This window comes from Alligator mississippiensis, chromosome 3 (assembly GCF_030867095.1).
Source record: "Alligator mississippiensis isolate rAllMis1 chromosome 3, rAllMis1, whole genome shotgun sequence".
NCBI lineage: Eukaryota > Metazoa > Chordata > Crocodylia > Alligatoridae > Alligator > Alligator mississippiensis.
Window position 1 is genome coordinate 259,231,166 of NC_081826.1, and position 15,779 is coordinate 259,246,944.

The 15,779-nt window shown below is 43.6% G+C and overlaps 1 long non-coding RNA gene across 1 annotated transcript; it reads right to left on the reverse strand.

The window, feature by feature from the left end:
* Positions 1–526: 526 nt before the first annotated feature.
* LOC132249607 (uncharacterized) lies at positions 527–8,285 on the reverse strand. Its single transcript, XR_009461117.1, has 3 exons — positions 8,014–8,285; positions 6,556–6,649; positions 527–875 (listed from the first exon to the last, which is right to left on the reverse strand). It is a non-coding gene; the product is annotated as an uncharacterized LOC132249607 (long non-coding RNA).
* Between the last annotated feature and the right edge of the window lie 7,494 nt (positions 8,286–15,779).

Consider the following 15,779-nt stretch of genomic DNA (forward strand, 5'->3'; position numbering starts at 1 on the left):
ACCACAGTAGCTCATAGGGAACCAGATCCTTGGAATCAAAAATGATTTTTGAAAGGGTAGCAATTATTTCTTTTCCAAACTTTTTAGCGGGCGCAGGATGGGAGGACAGGGAACTGGGAACCAACCAGGTCAGAAGTTTACGTCTAAGTATGGTATTTTGGCCATATACAAATTAGAATTGACCCATAGGGATTATCACATTATGCAGAGTAGGTATGCCAAACCCGGGAATAATGCCACATCGATTCTATTCATACCCTCAGTGAAGCAGCCAGAGATAGATCTGAGCTGTCCACACTTCACAATAAACTGGCACCGCAGAAGAGCATGTTGTTCAGCAATGACCTTACAGTAAAAGTTTATAGAAACATTAGGGGTTCTTTGATATCAGCTATTAAACAATATTTATCTAAGTGAAGCATGAGTTTGTCATTGAAGTTTCTGCTCAGGTAGCACTATTCTGTAAATGTTTGATTACAAGAGCTATTTGCATTATTCTAGTAATAATATGATAGAAAGCCCAAAGTTCAACTATAGAAATATTTTTGTTTACTGACTGAGAGAAACAATGTGATCATGCAGTCATTTCAGTTGTCCCTTCTTGATTACAATACTGGTGTCAGTTTGACTGATTTAAATTGTTTCAGGCTGAAGTAAAGAGAGACATCCAAATGTCTTTTCATTTTTTTCTTATCAATCAAGCTACAACAACAAAAATTTGAAAAAAATCTTTTGAAAATTATTCCTTTTGCAAAGAACTTAGAGTCTAAAAAAAAAGAAGGTAGAAGTGGGTGTTACAGATCATTTCAAGTATATTTTTCCTCTTCCTCCTGAGGCCTGCACGATTAGACTCAAGGCGTTATGTGATTCTTACTCTGCAGACAGAGAGAGAAAGAAAGGGTTACAAGGCAGTCTTTTTAACCTCTGAAGTTGTTCTCAGTTGTGTGTGTTATTCAGAATCCATGGAGGCATGGTCTGATGTGCGGTCTTTGTTTTACTTTCATTTGGGACTTCAATCAAAGCTTATGGTTTTGCCATTCCTGAGTCATGCAGACATCCCAAGCTTACACAGACAGGACCCTTGCTCCACACTACACAGTCATGTATTGCTCTTGAACATGTACATATTGTTTGCTACCCATCGCCATTCTCATACAACCCCATTTTTTGTCCCTGTAATAAAATTCCTACTGATCTCTTGAATGTATATTAACAACCATTTATTGAAGCAAGGTGTTGCCTGCCATGGTCCCCCTGCTTTATCTGTGGCAGGTTAAGGTGTTATGTCTTGTATTGTGTCAAAGTTGACAGTAGTTTTACTAAGAGTTTAGATTATGGATTTGTATAGGATGGTTTGGTTACGGATGATCCTGTCTCAGGCAGGGAGTTGGATTAGATGACCTATGGAGGTCCCTTAGCCCCAATTCTCTATGATTCCTATGTTTTCTATACCATGATCAGAGAACATAAGCAGTTTCAGGAAGATGGTTTCATTCATTCTTAAACACAGACTTCTCAAACTCTATACATTCATACTTCATCTGAACAGATGGACAGAAGGTTTGGCTGTTAAGAAGTATTTCCACGAAGGAAGCACACTCATCTAAACCCTGGGTTCTTCTTACAACAGCCTCTGTAGAAAGGCACACATGTATATTTCTCTGGGGTTAAATAGCACTGGCACATCGGTGTGCTGCTGCTACTTTTCCCTGGGGAATGCCCCAGCGTGCATGCTGTGGAGCATGACAAATTGGCCCAAGTTGGGTAGGGGAGGTTGGGGCAGCATCTGAGTTGGCCCCAGTAGCTTTACCTATGGTCCTGGGTGCCTCCTGGGACTGCAGCAGTGGTGATCTGGGTGCATGGAGCCTGACTGGCAGCCATAGCATGACTCAGGCCATCCAAGCTCTGATTTTGGGTGGTGCACACTGCAGCCACATGTGCCGTCCCATTTTTTTTTTTACACTTTTTTTTTTTTAGATACCAGGATTTCCTGGAACAGTGCATTTCTCTTATTGGAATCACTTTGGGAAATGGCGATATGTTCCTATTAACCAGGTGATTCTACTAAAAGGAGACCTGTTTTTTTTAAGAATAGATACTCACTCCACCCCCATAGCCCCCCTTACCCTGCTCATGCCTCTCACTTTCCACCCACCCCCACAGCCTCCCCAGGCCTCCTGGTACCCCTCGACCCACACCCCCTGCCTCCCCCAGCTGCCAGGGTTACGGGGCCAGGGACCCGGGTCTGCAGCATCCTTCCCCTGACAGGAGGCAGTGGCTGCTGCAGTAGAATGGAGCCCGGCTCCCCACCTGCTGCCGCCCACTGTGGGCTCGGGTGCAGGGGGTGGGCCAGCTCCCCAGTGTGGCATGCATTCCTGGAGGGGCAGGGGGGAACCCAGATGTCTGTGCAGGGTCGGGGTTGGGGCAGGCACAGGGAGCGAGGGCAGTGGCATGGGGTTGCACCCCTCAAAACTACCATGCACACAAGCAGAACATCACCAGGGAGCCCAGCCCCCACTCCCTGCCCCCCAGCCAAGCTGCCCACAGCCCCATTCTACTCCCCACTGGGGCCCCAGCCCTGACCAATAGAGCTGTGCACAGCTTCAGTCCCTGATTCGATTGGTGGAGATTCAGCCCAATTCAGTGGCTGAATCTCTGAATCTGAATCGAATCAGAACCCTCCAAATTGATTCAGAGAGATTTGGAAAGATTTGGAGATTCAGACATAGAGACAGCTTTAAATGTTTTTTCTACATACCTTTAGGTAGCAGAGGCTCATGAATGCTGTAATGCTGGAACACATGGAGTGTCCCACATAGGCATATCGGGCTCCCCAGTGCACTCAGCAGCAGACCTGGAAGTGGACCAGAAGAAACTTCCAATCCACTTCTGGGTCCACCAGGAAGAATGCCAGGGGGCCCCTTTAACCCCCCCCAGCTTGGCAAGTGGTGCCTCCTGGGTCTGGGGGGGCACCCAGGGTCCTCCTGTGGCTGATTGCTGAGCCAGGGAGGTGCGGGGGGGCCCCCCAGCACACTTCCTGGCAGACCAGGAGTGGACCAGAAGTACTTCCGGTTCACTTCCGGGTTCTTTGCCGAGGAGGGCCTCCCCGCACTCCCGAGTGATGCTCGATCTGCCCAAGCATCGCAGTGTTCATGAGCTGCACCTGCTACCTCCAAATATGTAGAAAAAACTTTAAAAGTTGTGTCTATGTCTGAATTGCTGATTGTCCGAATCAGCATCAAATCTTCGGATTTGGCCAAATCGAATCAGGGACAGTGATCCAAATCAGTGAATTGAATCACTGTCCCTGATTTGGGATGAATCCAAATCTGAATTGAATAGGGCCTGCTTCACACACCCCCACTGCCCAACTCTCCCCTCTCTCCCTATGGGGGCCTCAACCCCTCCCCCCCCACCCACTTATCTGCCAGAGCTGCTTTCCAGTGTGCCTGCAGCCATGTGCCTGTACATGCACATGGCGCCTCCTGCCTGACTACCCTCCTCCCACTCCCTCCCAGCCCCCTGCAGAGTGGAACTCTGCCAGCTTGCAGAGGGCTGCTCACAAAATTGCAGAATCCCCGAGCTTCTCCAGTAAAATGTTTCCAAAAACTGAAAATTGTGATTCTAGTATGAGAGATTTTTACATGTGATAATATACAAATGGTTTTGGTTTTCCTATATTGAGTCAAATAAGCAGCTGATTCTATTAACCAACAATTCTATGAAGTGAATTAAATACATTGTATTTAATTTTGGCTCTGTGCTGCAAATATGCAGCACAAGGAACCTTTTCCCACGTGCTGCATGCGTTTTGCAGCACCTCAAAAGCCTCTGAGGTGCTGCAAAGCACATGTGCATGTTCATCTGGACACACCCAATAAGGCCATATTTCTCAATGACAAATAGGTGTATATCTGCATCCAGAAAAATAACTAAGTAAAGCCCTAACCCTCCACTTTTTACCAGTTATTTTCATTCCCTTCCCCCACCCTCCTGTTTCCCATCTTTTGACTACAGCTACATTCATTCCCCTCCTCTCCCCACCCGTCTCTCACCTACTAACCACCTCAATTTACATTTTACCTGACTGGCTTTCTTGCGTATGTACTGGCCTCTGACTGCTTTACCACTCCATCCAGGAAGAGTACAGACCATCCGCACAGACCATCTGAAGACACTCCCTCAGCCTGACAAACCTTGTTTGTACTAAGAAGAAATTTTCCAACTAATATAAGAAAAGTTTAGAAATTTCTTAGAAAAGTTTATTAAGGAGGCCATCCTTAATGGACTGGCCGACGCCAACATCTTAAGGGATAGCCAGCACGGGTTTGTTGCGGGTAGGTCTTGCTTGACCAATCTCATTTCCTTCTACGACCAGGTGACCTATCACCTGGACAAGGGAGATGAGATTGATGTCATATATCTTGACTTCAAAAAAGCCTTCGATCTGGTGTCCCATGATCGTCTCTTGGAGAAACTGGCCAATTGTCGCCTTGGGTCCCCCACGATCCACTGGCTGGAAAATTGGCTCCGGGGTCGGACCCAGAGGGTAGTAATTGATGGAAGTCACTCATCGTGGTGTCCTGTGACCAGTGGGGTCCCCCAGGGCTCTGTCCTTGGACCCATACTGTTCAACATCTTCATTAACGATGTGGACACTGGAGTCAGAAGCGGACTGGCCAAGTTCGCCGATGACACCAAACTTTGGGGCAAAGCATCCACGCCAGAAGACAGGCGGGTGATCCAGGCTGACCTGGACAGGCTCAGCAAGTGGGCGGATGAGAATCTGATGGTGTTCAACGCCGATAAATGCAAGGTTCTCCACCTTGGGAAGAAAAACCCGCAGCATCCTTATAGGCTCGGCAGTGCTATGTTGGTTAGCACTATGGAAGAAAGAGACTTGGGGGTCATCATTGACCACAAGATGAACATGAGCCTGCAATGCGATGCTGCGGCTAGTAAAGCGACCAAAAAGCTGGCTTGCATCCATAGATGCTTCTCAAGCAAATCCCGGGACGTCATTCTCCCCCTGTACTCGGCCTTAGTGAGGCCGCAGCTGGAGTACTGCGTCCAGTTTTGGGCTCCACAATTCAAAAAGGATGTGGAGAAGCTTGAGAGAGTCCAGAGGAGAGCCACGCGCATGATCAGAGCTCAGGGAAGCAGACCCTACGATGACAGGCTGAGAGCCCTGGGGCTCTTTAGCCTGGAAAAGCGCAGGCTCAGGGGTGATCTGATGGCCACCTACAAGTTTATCAGGGGTGATCACCAGTATCTAGGGGAACATTTGTTCACCAGAGCACCCCAAGGGATGATGAGGACGAATGGTCACAAACTACTACAAGATCATTTCAGGCTGGACATAAGGAAGAATTTCTTTACTGTCCGAGCCCCCAAGGTCTGGAACAGCCTGCCACCGGAGGTTGTTCAAGCGCCTTCATTGAACACCTTCAAGATGAAACTGGATGCTTATCTTGCTGGGATCCTATGACCCCAGCTGACGTCCTGCCCTTTGGGCAGGGGGCTGGACTCGATGATCTTCCGAGGTCCCTTCCAGCCCTAATGTCTATGAAATCTATGAAATCTATGAAAGATACCGGATTTACCCAAAGAACCTTGTCTGCCTAATAGCATCAATGAACTTTAGCTTTAAAATCATTTTTGCTGTTTGTCATGAATTCACAACATTGGAGATACCTGTAAAAATAACTATAATTAGTTACATCAGGGGAAAATAAAATCTATCTGTGCCTTATCTCTAATAGAATTTTACATCACAGTAGACATCCAGATTCAAAAAACATATACCTTTTTCCAATGAAGACAAAAACGTATGGCTAGAACAATCAGAGATATAAAACTGGTGGCTGCAGCTGCTCTATTAACATATCAAGATGGTGAATGAATAATTATACTGTCTTTATAATCTTACAATATATGGTCACTTTTTAATGACATTTTAATCCACTTACTTAAAATAAATTGTAAGCAGGAAACCCCAAAAAGAACCTCAGCAGAAAGGCAGGAAGCATACCAGTCTCTTACTTTTGCAAAGGAATTCAATTTGATATATTGGGTTTAATCTTCTACTGCCTCTCACCTTTTAGAGTCATTTTATGAACTGACTGCAAAATTGTTACGTAGCAGAATTTCACACTCACTTAGCAGTTACTTTGCGATCACACAAGGCAGCAGAGAACAAAGTTCTTAGCACAGAAGACAAGTCCTAAGAAAACTCAAATAAGAATTGGGAACCATCAGTAAAGAGAAAATGAGCCAACGGTCAAGAACTTCTGGATAATAACAGGCAGCCCTTCACATATTTTAATGTAAAGGCTAGGTTCCCAGCACATAGAAAGGGTGTTTATACATATATTTATCAATTTGTAGAAAGGATTCAAATACTAAACATTAAAAGTCAAAGCAGACACTGGTGTGTCAGATTCCCAAATCATCTCTACAGAAAGATTCATCCAAAGTAGTATTCAGAGGTACCAACTGAATGACAGAAATACCTCAACCAATTCTATTCATAAACTGCACAAGGCCAAAACTCACCTTCTGCCTCAAAGAAATGGCTTACCCGAAAAAAGTTCTCTGCTGCTCAGAAAAAGTAATAGGTCTGTGTCAACTTGCTGTTTTCTAACTCCGCCTTTAAGAATAATATTTACCATAAAACATGTATAAAGGAACTACCTATAAATATTATACTAATGGCAATATTTAGTCAGTTTTTAAGAAATAAGCAAATAATTTTCCACATATGTTATTTTAGCTGGCAAGGTTTTACATTACAATTGTTTACAAAAGATTTATACAAGACTGTAAATGTATACAGTTCTCTACAACTATAGATGTGGGCCCTGTCAAATGTGACACAGCAGACAAATGATGGACAAGTGACAGGACAAAAGTGCAGGAGAAGGGGCTTCTTGGCAAACAGAAGGAAGCAGGGGTTCCTTGAAGTGCACATTATGTAGATACAATAATGCTTCAGAAAATGCAGAGCCTAATTCTCCAATTGCTTGCACACTTTTATTCTGGTAATACTCCATCATCTTTAGTGAAGGATTCTTCAATTACTTACCCTAGTGCAAGAAGAGAATCAGACCCAAAGTGGTCTTTAGCAGTTATGGTGGGCAGGTATCACAGCACTAGATCTGAACCTCAGTTGAACCTTGGTGTGTTCAGCTGAGTTCAGATCCAAATTTTTTGACAAAGACTTATCACTATAATGGGCTATGCCAAAACCACAGATCCAAACAGCCATTTACTCCAAAGTACTTCAGCTTAAAATTTCACCATAAATCTTTAAGATAAATATGCCCATGTCATGGAGCTTGGATTCAGTACTGCATTTATTTCATCCATTAGACAGCCAACATGTAGTTGTTAGCAAAGTCCTGCCTTACATGACTAAAATCCAGGAGGTACACCATGTTGCCTACGTAGGCATCTACTCTACCCTAACCACATAAGGCATTTGTTTCTTGGTAGAGCAGCTTCTGGCCTGAGCAGATAGAAATCTGCACAGACAACAAGATAGGGATTTTCTTCTTCCTCCATAAATAGCCTAGCATTAGGGCACTTGCTTGGAACACCAGAAATCAAAGTTTAAACCCTTCCTGACCCCCTAACACACACAGTCTCATTTGATTTTGATCCCATATGTTCACTGTTTCAGCAGGGTCCCCTAACCCTTATGCTATGAGGCACACATGTCTGTGAGCACTTCCTATGCTCCTCCTCTTTCAGCTAAAAAAAAAGAGGAGAGAGTAATGGAACCAGAAGTATAAACAAGAGGAAAACCGTGAGGAGGGGTGCACTAGTCTGGACTCCCAAGGGTATTCACACATTATTCCCAAAGACTAATCAATGCCAAATGCTTCATATACACTTCTGTATATCTGGGATAAATACAGACAGTCAAAAAGCCTGTGGCTGAATCGATTCAGTTTTTACAGGTTAGTCTAAACTGCAGGGATTAAACTGAAACAGATGTGAACAGACATTTACCTTTGATTCAGGGAATGCAGCCACATGCCTGCAGTGGCTCAGGCCAGAAGCCAGGGGGCACTAGAGCACGGCTCTCTGGTTGTGTTCACTTCCTCTTCCTGCTGCCCCCAAGGTCTCTGGGACTTGCAGTCCAGAATCACAATAGCAAGACTCTTCAAGGTTTCATAACTTCCTTTTCCTGCTTCCAGGTGCTTCTGGGATTTGTAGTCCACAGTTGCAGCCAGCAGTAAATTTGAGCAGAGGAAGGGGTGTTTAGCCCCCTCCCTAGCCCTGGCCCCTAGCCCCAGACCCCTGACCACAGACAGACTTTGCCTGGGAGGGGACCCTCCCCTACTTAAGACTGGGCTGCACCCCAGCTGGGCTTGGCCCCCACACACACTCTCTTGCACCCAGGCCTCACTGCACCAGTTAGGGAGCAGAGGGACAGGGCCAGCCCTTCTCTCTGGAGTAGACAGCACAGCCCAGCTCAGGGCTGAAAAGCATGCTGTGATGCTGGGGGACTGGGATTTAACTTGAACCAGGAAGGGGTCTGGGACAGAAATGTCATAAACCAGTTGGACCCAAATTAGTTAAGTCAGATACTACATTCAGCCTATGGTGGCCATTGTAGAGGACATTCCAGTTTTCTGCTACTCTGTCCTCTATTGATACAAAACCTGACACCGTTATGTCCTCATTTTTCTCTTTAAGAGAAAAATAGAGGACATAAAGGCATTGGGTTTTGTATCAATAGAGGGCAGAGGACAACCAGACTGCCCTCTATGATGGCCACCCTAATTCAACCAGGTTCATTGTAAACCAGTTTCAGCCACTTTGAAAATGGTTTATGTGCACTGAGCTTCTGTTCTGTTACAGGTTTAAACCAGTTTCTGATCGCTTAAACTGGTTTATGTGCAACTTCTGTCTCTAGCCCTGGAGTCATGCTGTAGTAAGGCAAGGTACTATTCTGGATCACATTTTAGTGATAGAGGCTATGATCTAGTCCAATAGAGTTGCATCAGTGCAAGTGGGAGGGAGTACTAACCTGCAGTGCAGACTGATCTGGAAACAAATGGACCACCAATCTTGGGTATGCTCACTCCGCCCCCCCCTTGTATAAGTCTTTCTATATTGTGAGAGATGTGATTGCAGCAGAGAGATGACAATAGAGTAAGTCTGCAGGTTTCTCATAAGGCAGGATGAGCTAGTGAGAGAGGGCTGATGAATGCTGAGTATTATCTACATGTAGGAGTTCTTTTTCTGAAAGGAAAGTTAGAGACTTTCAGGTTTGCTATTACCAATCCTACAGTATTTATTTTCCCCTTTCCAAATGCAGGCGCATAATCATCCCTGCTAGTAATTCTGTCATGTGTTCCAGTAGGCCTCCATTGCATAAAGTACAGTAGCAAGGATTGTTGCTTGAAGGCTTTCCATAGAGTGCAATCTAAACAACAATTCCAGACCCATTCCCTAGCCCCAACCAGAGAAGATGTTTCAGGCAGGGGAGCACCCCATGAAAAAGTCTGCTCTCTGCATCTAATGCTGCTTATGCAGTTTCCCCGGTTACTCTGTAATGCAAAAAATGCAGATGTTGGAACCCAGGGCCTGGTACTGTGGTTGCAATCCACTTGCCTGAGTTTCTGAGTCAAGCTCCTTACTGATTTTCTTTGTCTCTCTCTGGGCTGCCCAATGGCCTAGCTTCTACTCTTGGTACTATGGCTGGTGCTTTGGATGCTGTCTTGTGATGTGCTAGGTAAAGATTCAAGTCCCCTTGGGATGAGCCTAGAGCTTGGTCCCCCACATCTCTTCTTGTCCTGAGTAGGTGTCCTCTATCTGCAAGGCCACAGGGCAAAACAGTAGATACCCACACTGTGATTTTGATCAATTGTAATTCTGGTGGTTTGCTCATAACACTTGTGTGTCTATAGTAAAGTTGAATCACACTAGAGTATAAAAGGATTTTGAAACCTCCAAGGCAGCGCTAAGGATGTGTAGCTAAGACAAACTTGCTTATGCTTCCTGGTACAGCAGCTGTAGCCATACAAGACATTTTATATGAAATGAGGTAGAATGTTGTTGAATGACTAAAAATGATAAATGTGTCACTTATGCATCTTAGCAGTGAAACGGAATCTGTCCTCAGGACTTTCCACAGTGGATGAGTCTGCTGGGTTAAATGCTCTTTTATGCTGCTGGAGTTTTAAAACAGTGCTCTGGAGAACTGGGACCAGGCTATTGCTATTGAACAATGTTATTCAAATTTTATCACTTTCGCTTTAATTTAGCCATGGTAACAGCTTCTCTTTGACACATTGTACTTAATTTTAATCAAGTGATCAATATAATGAGCTTGTAAAACTCCATCCCATGAGAGCTTGCTGGCTGGACTTTTTAACTTGAAAATACTTCTGTACTCCTTCAAAATACTTTGAGTTAGTGCCAAAGCCCATTCTTGAACTTTTTGCCTGAAAAACTTTCTGTATACCTCTGTGTTACTTTAAGCACAAAACTCCACCTGTGCAATAGCAGTATCATCTAATGACAGGAAGGGAAGTGAAAACTGCTTCAAACAAAAAAAAAAGGATAAAAGCCTCATCAAGGCTGGGGTTACCCTTCATTTTTCTTTTTGTGTCTGCATCATGACTTGCAAACCACACTTCAGTTTAAAACCACCTTTGCATAACTCCCATTGCCTTTTGAATTAGCACCAGCAGTTTGTGGTAAGGATCATCTCACTTTTTCAGTGAATTAATAATTCTTGAAAGCATGAAAGCAAAAACAAGCCTGCTGATGAAAAACCTCTTTTAAAAAATGAATGTTCTCCAAGTTCTCTCTTCGGCCTCCTTCCCTGCTCACTTCCTTTATTAACCTTTCTGTCACCAGGAATCCTTGCCAGCCTGCAGATGAGGAAAACATTCAAAAACAGGAAAAAGTGTTGGCTCTCACAAGATTTAATTATTGAATGCAAATTCTGATACTACTAGTACTAATATGCATATCTTGGTCTTGATGTATTAGACATAATACTATCTCTGCACTCATCAGAGTGCAAGCAATTCTGCAAGCAATTCTGCTTGCTCTATATAAACACCTATGGGTTTTTGGCTCATTGCTAGACTGAAGCATGGAAAGTTGAAAGTTGTCCAACGTTCAAAGCCACAGTGGCACATTTTCCTTTGCTTTCCTTGTCATGAGTTTCATTTGTCTGATCTTGTGTTTTAATTTTTGCAATATCACAATTTTAAATTTGTCCCTCATCAAGTATTCCAACTAAAGCAATTTGCATTGGTTTCCATATATCATACTGTTCAAGTCATGTTAACATCAAATTTAGGGAAAACAGCTTTTCCCCTGACAATAAGTTAAAAACCACAGAGAAAGACTTTGACCTGTGTGAAGAAGTGAGACAGGACTTACAGCCTGGAGGGCCGGCAGGGCTGCAGCTGCAGCCCGGAAATGAAGGAAAATACCCACCCAATTTCCGGAGCAGCATCTTGCTCAGGATTGTTAGAGGGAGGCCGCTAAAAGGTATTTCCAGCCCTGAAGAAGAACAAAGGGGGGTTAGTTCCCTGCAGGCCACAGGGAAAGAGGAGCAGCTGAGCGTCTCGGCAGGCAGAAATTGCAGAAGGGGCCTGAGGAACGTTGCGGGAGAGACCCTGAGGCAGGCGGAGGCGGCTGGTGGGAATCTCTGGAGCAGAGCTGCAGCTGAGGATCCTGAGTGAGGGAGCCCACAAGGCCAGAGAGAATCCTCGGACTGGAGTTTTCCCAACAGAGAATCTGGAGGAGGACTGGAAGATCTACAGTTACAGGTAGAAACTTCCTGCACAAGGGGGAGACCCTGAAAAGACTGTGTACATTCATAGGGGTGCAGGGCAGGCTAGCACACAACAGAGACTGGACTAAGGGATTGTTTTTTGGGAGGAAACATTGTTGGAGCCTGACAAGAAGGCTGAGAAGCAGCCTAGGTTTCTTTTTTTTTTTTTTTTTGTGTGATTTCTTTTGCTGTCTAATTTTTTTTTATTTTGTTTGAGCACAGACCAAGACTGGGCCCTGGAGCGTGTACCCAAAAGAGGTACTAGGACACCCTGGGGTGCAGAGAAGGTTACAACAGGCAGCACTGCAACCTGGCTGTGGAAGAACATCATAAAACACCATTTCAAGAGGCTAGGTTGGGGTAAAGGGGAGGTTTGGAGCCCCAGTGAAGACACAGGGATCAAGACCAGGCAGGATCACCATGGGCATTGCCTCCCGGGAAAAATATAGGCCATCAAAGTCGTGGCAGGAGAGAAAAACGTAAGATCCACTTCCTGGCAGACCTGGTGATCCAGGGCCAAGGTCTACCCTGTTGCCACCTGTAGGCAGACGAGCACAGGGCAGCACAAGCAAGCCCTATAATACCTACAGACGTCACAACCTGATTTACAAAATCCCAAATAATCAAATAACTAAAGAAAAGGACCCAAAGAGCTAAATGTGCTAAAATAAAAATGGTACTGAAAAAAAATGACTTGGGATCATTACTGCATCCACAAAAGTACTGTAAGTACAAAATTCAAGACTGTACAGGGCTCAGTAATAGGTCAACCATCTGTATTAGTCAAATGTGGGTTTTTGTTTCTTTTGGAGGAAAGAAGCTTGACAAATAATCTCAGCAATATGGCATCCTTCTTTGCACCAATCTTTCCACACATCTCCCAGCTTCTTAACAATATCTGAAAATTGGTTCAAGATTTGCCTGACACATGATATTTATTAGATTTTTTTCTCAACGATATAGTCCAGAAGAACAATATACCTTTGGTGTGTGTTTGCTTGAGCAAAGCCAGCATGCAGCAACAAGTCTTCTGCCTTTCTCTTCTTTCTAAAGGTCCAGATGGTATTCATTATGAAATCCTAAAAGGATTTAATATCATTGGTAAATAAGAATAAAACCCAGAAGGGTGAGGAGGTATGGAATTGTTAGGTCAAGGAGAGATTTCCTTCCACAGTGATTTCTCAACAGCATGTAATTATTTTCTAACATTTGCTTCTGGTTTGTTTTTTGCTCTATCATTCTATATGTTAGAAAACTATGAAGCCTGACCAATTTTAGTCCAACAGATATAAAAGTCTGCAGCTTTACAAAATCAATGGACTTGTACACTCTCACAGTAGGGTTCATTTAGGTCCAGTGGTTTGGGATTCTAGCCCTTCATCAATGATCTAAACCATTCCCACACATCTAGACATATCATATAAGTTAAGTATACAACAAATGTTTATAAGGAACTGGATTCTGCAGCTGCTATATGTTCTATGTGCACCATAATTAACATGGCCTATTTTTTTATGGTCAGGTGTTGCAGTCAGAGCAATTAAGACATCTTAACTGTTTATCCTAACTGGTATGGACTTATGCCAAAGGTAACCGCTTTGGTTGGCCCATCTGTAAATGGGTTCTGGTCACTTGAGCTAGGCAATCAAAGGCAGCTGGACATGATACTGAGCACATTACTCATTGTGTGCTTTTGGCTAAAGAAACTGGAAGGCCTTAATGGGCTGTCAATGGGGTAAAAGCCTGATGGGCTGTCAGGCTTCAGTATAATTTTGCCTCTTTTGGATGAGGATATGATATGATGAATGGTTTTTATCATTGGTCTGGAGGTCAACAGATAACCAAAGAGGACTTGCTCTTTGAGGGGCTGTGTGTATTATTAATAATATACAACTTACTGAAGACCGATAAGACAAGACTGGGGTTGAAATTTGGGCATTAGGATATGTGAGGATTCATGATTTGCAGAGAAGGAGGAAAGAATTTGGTAGATTTTAACATAAAAGGAGAGAGATCCAACTACTGAATTAAAGCCACTCAAAATGTAATAAGGATTTTAGCGCCATATTTTCCTGCATAGAACATATGCTTTCCCCCATATTAGCCCCCCACAATTGGGGTGTATATCTTAAGCTTTTTTTTTTGGCCAGAATAGAACCCACCACTTTGAATCTTACTCTAAAACCACACCAGCAGCCCAGCACCAGTACCCACAGTGGACTCTCTTTTCAAGCAGCTGAGAGAATCAGTTGACTTAATGGCTCATCATGCTTTACCCCACTGGTATTAAAATCATCTCTTCATGGTCTTGATGTTGCACTAAGCAAGCTAACCTTTCTTCTCACAATTTTGCTGTCTGCTAGCAATTCCTGGTGTCTCTTCTTTTATTTCACAGCCCTACAGACTTTTAGCCCTGCCTTTGCTCTGTGAAGCCACAACTCTGAGAAAATATGTTTTTCTTTAATCTGCCTTCCCCATAACAAAGTGCATTTCTTATTCCAGGGCATCTTGTATACCAGAAAATATGATAATAAATAGTATTATTGGCATTCATAGAATCATAGAAAATTAGGGTTGGAAGGCAGCTCAGGTTATCATGTAGTTCAGCCCCCTGCTCAAACCCTGCTCTAACCAGGACCATCCCCGACTAGATCATCCCAGCCAAGGCTTTGTCTAGCCAAGTTTTAAACACATGGAGATTTCACAACCACTCTGTCTGTTCCAGTGCTTTATTACCATGCTTATGTGAAAATTTTTCTTAATATCCAACCTACATTTCCCTTGCTTCAACTTGAGAAACACACAGAAACACACTGAATCTTGCTCCTTAAACAGCAGCTTTGAAGTTGACCTGCTATAGCTGAGAGTAATAACCTTGTCCAATATTATTTCATAACAACAGTTCATGGTTACCATCCATATTGCTGAAGATATAATACTTGCTATAATAAAATGTACCACTTACATAGCATGATGAGGACTAAATTCCAGTCACACTTATACCAGCATAAACACAGTGTGATTCTTTTGGCTTTCATGGTATTATTAATGATTCATGCCAGCATGGCTGCAAGCAGAATTTGACTCTCTGTAAGTCAAAGCATTTGAAATAGAGAATGTGACTGTTTATTCATAACATAGTATGCTCTGCAGCCCAAAAGAGTTATTCCTGCAGCTGGAATTTGGCCATAAGTATTCAAAGCAGAACTTCAAAGAAGTCTAAAGGGGCTAAGTTCCCAGTTGCTATTGGTTTTCAAATGGCAATTGGGTACCTAATATCTTCAGACTCCTTTGAAACCCGAGTCGTAACCATCACAACACCCATGTGAAGTAGGCTAGTATGTATTATTCCCACATTGTATGGATGCAGGAGAGACATGTCTCTCTTCTTACCTTAGTAGCCAACTAATTAGGGCACTTGCTCATGTAGTGCAAGTCCCAGGTACTAGCCCTGCTCCCCACCAGATGTCCAGGTGCCCTAACCACCATGTTGTAGGCTTATGTATGATAAAAGTAACTACCACACCTGTTGTTGAAACTGATCATTGAACAGTCAAGAGGGAAAGGGACATGGGGAAGATGGAGAGCAAGCCAGAAGGAATGTGTCTTATGGAGATAGCCTCTGTCCTGAAGGGAGAGGTTCTGGACCCTGCCTCTACTCCTCATCCTGCTGCTGTCTATTTCATTCAATAACTATTACATACAAAAACAAAAGACAGATGACCTTGTCAACTGTAATAACAGGAAAACCTCATTGATTCAATATTAGATAGTTCAAAGTATTAGATACTTTGAAGCTATTTTTACTCCACAGTTGAACAGTTAGGTTTTTGTATGCTTTACACTATAGATATTCAAAATATGGCTACTTTTAAATCCAAAGCCATTTTCTCGTCCATAAAACACTTGGAACCAGTGGCAGGATTGGGGGTTGGTGCAATTGGGGGCTGTTTCATGAAGTTAGGCATTGGCA